A 6,916-nucleotide genomic window follows, 5' to 3' on the forward strand; every position below is an offset into this window, starting at 1 on the left:
ATGATCCAAAGTGCGAGAAAGACTAATGGATTTTAATATAACAGAGTACTAAAGTTCATTCATAAGGTCATGTGTTGTGATATATGATCTCTGCCCCATGGTAACGTCTTTTGAGCAAGTGAACAAAAATAAAACCTTTTTTTGTTAATGTTGATGAACAAACCACACTATTATTTATGTGCTCCACTTTATTTTTTTAATTTGAGAGAGAGAGAGCGAGTGAGTGTGAGTGGGGGAGGGGCAGAGGGAGAGGGAAGGAGAATCTCAAGCAAGTTCTAAGCTCAGGGTTCAGTGCTCAGTGCTCGTCAAAGAGCTGGACGAAGGGCTCAATCCAGAGCTCTGTCCCAGGTCCCCAGGATCATAACTTAAGCCGAAATCAAGAGTTAGACACTCGACTGCCTGAGCCACCCAGGCACTCCTATGTACTCTAAATAGTCACTACTCTTACAGTTAAAATCTGTTTACATCTGGGGCAACTGGCTGGCTCAGTTGGTAGAGCATGCAACTTTTGATCTCATGGTTATAAGTTCAAGCCCCACGTTGGATGTAGAGATTACTTTAAAAAAAAATCCCTTTACATCCTTTGGCAGGGCCATCCAAGCATGTACTTAATGCTGGTGCCAGTGTCTGTCAGGACAGAAGTAGATATTACCTCACACTTGGAAGGAGATCCAATGACCTGTGGGATACACCGAGTAATGGACTGGGAAGCCAGCCCTCCCTGAAATGTCAGTGGAAAGTCAAAAAAAACTATAAGCAACATTTAAATTAACATATGCAATGTGTTTTCCAAAAACTTTCTCTGCCCCAGTCCTTTATTCCTAAGAGCAAATTAATAGAAAATGATGTGGTTTTGAATTTTTCAGGATCCTCAGAAGCAGTCCACACCCGGCAGCTTTCTGTGCTGTTAAGCATAAGGCGGTAGGAGAATTTATTTTATGTGTGCATATGGGGGGTGGGGGATCTTCCTTCTTTTTGTACATTCCAGTACTTAGTCTTTTCAAAACATGCATAATTTTGACAAAAATAGTATCACACTCTACATACTCTTGTGGGATCTACATTTTGTAAATTTCTCAGTATATTAGACACCTCCCCCATGTAGTCAGTGAACATTATCATTTTCAGTGCCTTCCAAATTCTATTCAGATATCACTACAATTGATTTTACTTGCATCTGTTGAAATATTGTTAGTTTGTTTCCAATGTTTTGCAAATATAAGCTACAACGTGAGGACACGCTTGTATGTACACACTTGTACACGATTGAGAATTATGATAATTAACAAATTTTTAATTTGATTTAGTGAGGCCTTCAGAAATATTTTTAACATATTACACCCCTACCAGAAGTGTATGAAAATATTTTTACAAATTATTCCCACCCGGGGTATCATTATTGTTTTAAATATTGGCCAAACTTATAGGTCCAAAAGATATTACGTACATTATAATGCTGACTTTTAGTAAAGAGAAACATTTTTTTAAGTTTTATTTTTGAGAGAGAGAGAGAGAGCAAGAATGGGGGAGGGCAGAGAGAGAAGGACAGAAAAAATCCCAAGCAGACTCTGACCTAAAAGTGTGGAGCCCCAAAGCAGGGCTCAAACTCAGGAACCATGATTTCAGATCATATTCTGAGCTGAAATCAAGAGTCAGTTGCTTAACTAACTGAGTCACCCAGGTGTCCCCAAGAGAAACATTTTTGATAAATTTATTGTTCTATGTGCTTCCTCTTTAATTGGCCATTCATATCCTTATTTTTCTTACTGTGATTCAATTAACTTGTAAGAATTTATAAATTCCTTATTCTTTTATACATGTACCACATATATTTTTCCAGTTTGTCTTTAACTTTGCTTAAAGCATTTTTTTTTTCCAGGATTTAATTTTCTCTGTAGTTGAATTTGTCCATTGTTTCCTTTATGATTTCTGACTTTGGTGTCATACCTTCTCACCCAAAGAATATAAAAAACATTCCATTTTTCTTCCCTCGTTCCTTTCCTTCCTCTTCCTCCTTTCTTCCCTTCTTTCTTTCTTCTTTCTTTCTCTTTCTTTCTTTCTTTCTTTCTTTCTTTCTTTCTTTCTTTCTTTCCTCTCATCTCTACACCCAACATGGGCTCCAACTCACAACCCGAGGTCAAGAGTTGCATGCCCTTCTGACTAAGCCAGCCAGACGCACCCCTCCTCCCCCATCATGTCTTTAAAACCTTGATGGCTTCCACTTTAAAATTTAAATCTTGAATCCACAGCCACTCTGGAAAACAGAATGGAGGTTCCTCAAAAAGTTAAAAATAGAACTACCCTACGACCCAGCATTTGCACTACTAGGTGTTTACCCAAAGTATACAAAAATACTGAATCGAAGGGGCACATCATGCCTACACTCCGATGTTTATAGCAGCACTATCCACAATAGCCAAATTATGGAAAGAGCCCAAATGTCCATCAATTGATGAATGGATTAAGAAGATGTGGTGTGTATGTGTGTGTAGGTACATACTCACAGTGGAATGTTACTCAGCCATAAAAAAGAATGAAATCTTGTCATTTGCATCGAGGTAGATGGAGCTAGAGTGTATTATGCTAAGGGAAATAAGTCAGAGAAAGACAAATATCATATGATTTCGCTCTTATTTTTATAAGAAACAAAACAGATGAACATAGGGGAAGGAATTTTTTTTTAAAGAGAGAGAGAGAGTGAGGCAAACCATGAGAGACTCTTAACTATAGAGAACAAATGAGAGTTGCGGGAGGGGAGGTGGGCGGGGAAGGAGCTAAATGGTTGGTGGGAATTAAGGAGGGCACTTGTTGTGATGAGCACTGGGTGTTGTTATATGTAGGTGATGAATCACCAAATTCTACTCCTAAAACCAATATCACAGTATATGTTAACTACCTAGATTTAAATAAAAACAAATAAATCTAATGTGCAGTCTTGAGAGCTAACATTTTAAACATTTTTTTCCTTTGAATTGTTAAGTAGTAGCCCAAGAATGATGAATATTCCAGTCTTTCACTAGTATTCATTAATTTGTGTAATGTATTTCTATATCGAGTAGTTATTAGTCTCTCTTTTAAAAAAAAAAAAAGTCCCAAATATTCTGTTTTTCTTCCCGATGAAGTATGATATTATTCCATCAAACAAACAAACAAAATAATCAAAACAGTGCAAATAGTAAATAACAAAAATACCTTTCAGAGAATTTGATTTTTATGAATTTAGAGTTATGTATCCATCACTTCCAGTATATAATTTTTTAATTCTGATAAAATATACATAACATGAAGTTTACCATTTTACCCATTTTTTTTCTTTCTTTCTTTTTTTTTATTATTTTTTTTTAACGTTTATTTATTTTTGAGACAGAGAGAGACAGAGCATGAACGGGGGAGGGGCAGAGAGAGAGGGAGACACAGAATCTGAAACAGGCTCCAGGCTCTGAGCCATCAGCACAGAGCCCGACGCGGGGCTGGAACTCACGGACCACGAGATCGTGACCTGAGCTGAAGTCGGACGCTTAACCGACTGAGCCACCCAGGCGCCCCCCATTTTACCCATTTTTAAGCATACAATTCCGTGGCTTTAAGCATATTCACAGTGTGGTATAGCCACCACCACTCTCCCACACAGAAGCTCCCTGCCCAGTGTGAGCTAACCCTCCATGCCTCCCTCCCTTTAGTCCCTGGTAATCTCTATTCTCCTTTCTTTATCAACTTGTCTATTCTAGATACTTCATGTAAGAGGAACTACACAGCATTGCTCCTTTTGTATCGGGCTTGTTTCATGTGGCGTATCTTCAGTGTCCATTCACATTGCAGCCTCTGTCAGAACTTCATTCTTTTTTTGGCTGAATAATATTCCATATTATTCCAAATGTACGTATATACTACATTTATTTATCCATTCTTTTTTAAAAAACTTTTTTAAAAGTTTATTTATTTTGAGAGAGAGAGAGAGAGAGAGAGGAGGGGCAGAGAGAGGGAGAGAGACAGAATCCCAAGCAGGCTCTGCGCTGACAGCGCTCTCTGACGCAGAGCTCAATCCGATCATGAGATCATGACCAGACCTGAAACCAAGAATTGGATGCTCAACTGACTGAGCCAGCCAGGTGCCCCTACTTGTCCATTCTTTCGTTGATGGACACTTAGGTTCTTTCTGCCATTTGACTGTTATGAATAGCAGCCAAATGCTGCTATGAATATTGATGTACCAATACCTTTATGAGACTACCCATTATTGTAATTAAAAGTTACTTGTGGGGCGCCCATGTGTCTCAGTCACTTAAGCATCTGGCTCTTGACTTAGGCTCAGGTCATGATCTCATGGTTCGTGGGTTCAAGCCCTGCCTTGGACTCTGAGCTGATGGTGCAGAGCATGCTTGGGATTCTCTCTCTGTCTGCCCCTCCCCTGCTCGTGTGCTCTCTCCCCCTCTCAAAATAAATACATAAACTTAAAAAAAAAAAAGCTACTTGCTACCACTCTGCACCTACGAGAATGGCCAGAATCCACCACGCCGGCAGCACCAAACGCTGGCAAGGATGTGGAGCAGCAGAACTCTCACCCACTGCCCGTGCGGGTGCCACATGGCACAGCCACCTTGAAAGACATTTTGGCAGTGTCTCACAAAACCAAACCTACTCCTACCATACGATCTAGCAGTTACGCTCCTCAGTACCTACCTAAATAAGTGACTTTATCCGCACACAAAACCCTGCACGTGAGTGTTTGTAGCAGCTTTATCCATAATTGTCAAAACTCGGAAGCCGCCATTCAATAGGTGAGTGGATAAATAAATGGTGGTACATCCACACAACAGAATATTATTCAGTGGCAAAGAAATGAGCTATTGGGGCACATGGCTGGCTCAGTCAGTGAAGCATGGGACTCTTGGTCTCCACATTGTGAGTTCAAGCTCCACGTTGGGTGTAGAGATAAAAATGTTTTAATCTTAAAAAAAAAAGAAAGAAAGAAATGAGCTATCAAGCCATGAAAAGATATGCAGGAACCTCTAATGAATATTTCTTTTTTTTTTAAATTTTTAACGTTTACTTATTTTTGAGACAGAGAGTGACAGCGCACAGCGGGGGAGGGACAGAGAGAGAGGGAGACACACAGAATCTGAAATAGGCTCCAGGCTCCACACTGTCAGCACAGAGACCGATATGGGGCTCGAACTCACGGACCACAAGATCATGACCTGAGCCCAAGTTGGATGCTCAACCATCTGAGTCACCCAGGTGCCCCATCTAATACATATTTCTTTTTTTTTATGTTGATTTATTTTTGAGAGAGAGAGAAATACAGAATGGGAGCAGGGGAGGGGCAGAAAGAGAGAGGGAGACACAGAATCTGAAGCAGTCTCCAGGTTCCGAGCTGTCAGCATAGAGCCTGATGCGGGCCTCAAACTCACAAACCGTGAGATCATGACCAAGCTGAAGTCAGACGCTCAACTGACCGAGCCACCCAGGGGCCCCTCTCATGCATATTTCTAAGTGAAAGAAGCTAATCTGAAAAGGTACATACTATATGATTCCAACTATTCTAAATTATGCATACCTAAAAATGTCAGTGTTTTCCAGGGGCTCAGGGAGTGGGAGGAGGGATGTATGGTGGTGTATACATGTCATTATATATTAGAGTAAATCCTAATGTAAACTATATAGACTTTGGGTGATGTGTCAATGTACATTTCATTATAACAAATGTACCACTCTGGGAGGGAATATTGATAGTGGATGAGCCCATGTATATGAAGGGGCAGGTGGTATATGCAATTTTTCCTCAAATTTTGCTGTGAACATAAAACTGCTTTTAAAAATAAAGAAAAAAGTTGGGGCACCTGGGGGTGGCACAGTCAGTTAAACTTCTGACTCTTAATTTTGGCTCAGATCATGATTTCACATTCATGAGTTGGAGTCCGTGTCAAGCTCCACGCTAACAGTGCAGAGACTGCTTGGGATTCTCTTTCTCTCCCTCTCTGCCCCTCCCCTGCTTGCCCCTCCCCTGCTTGCCCCTCCCCTGCTTGCCCGTGTGCCCACACACGCGCGTGCGCAGACACATACACACGCAGACACACACACACACACACACACACACACACTCTCTCTCTCTCTCTCTCTCTCTCTTAAATTAAAACAAAATTTTTAAATTAAAAAATAAGCTAGTTACAGCACATGATATCTTTAGGGTAAATTTTATTTTTTAAGATTTTATTTTTAAGTAATCTTTACGTCCAACAAGGGGCTCAAGCCTTAAACCCCGAAATCAAGAGTCACGTGCTCCTCAAGCGCCTCTGATCAATTTTATTTTTATTTTTTAAAAATATTTTTAACGTTTATTCACGTCTTGAGAGACAGAGCGTAAGTGGGGGAAGGGGAGAGAAAGAGGGAGACACACAATCCGAAGAAGGCTCCAGGTTCTGAACTGACAGCACAGAGCCCAACGCGGGCCTCGAACTCACAGGCCTTGAGATCATGAACTCAGCTGAAGTCTGACGCTTAACGGACTGAGCCACCCAGGCGCCCCATGGTCAGTTAGATTTTTAAAAAGTGAGAAAGGTATGCACTTAATGTTACATACAGTTATCTTTGAGAAATTAGAATAGATACTTGCTTTTATTTTTACATATTTTCTAATTTAAATACGTTATCATGGATTACCTACGTAATCTTTCAAAGTCAGGTTTGTTTTTTTTTAATTTGGGAAGAGGTGGTTGTAATCCATAACCCTTACTGCGGTAAATGGCCAGTCCAAGCCAGGGATTATTTTAGTCTCATGCCACCCGCTAAACTAAATGAAGACTTTCCAGAGAGTCCCTACAGCGGGGCCCCAAAGACTTATGGGAAGTGTAGTCCCGAGGTTGGATGAACCACCCCTCAGAGGACCCTGGGACGGCTAGCAGCCCTTGCATCTGCG

This window comes from Panthera pardus, unplaced genomic scaffold (assembly GCF_024362965.1).
Source record: "Panthera pardus isolate Hobbes unplaced genomic scaffold, ASM2436296v1 HiC_scaffold_19, whole genome shotgun sequence".
Lineage (NCBI taxonomy): Eukaryota > Metazoa > Chordata > Mammalia > Carnivora > Felidae > Panthera > Panthera pardus.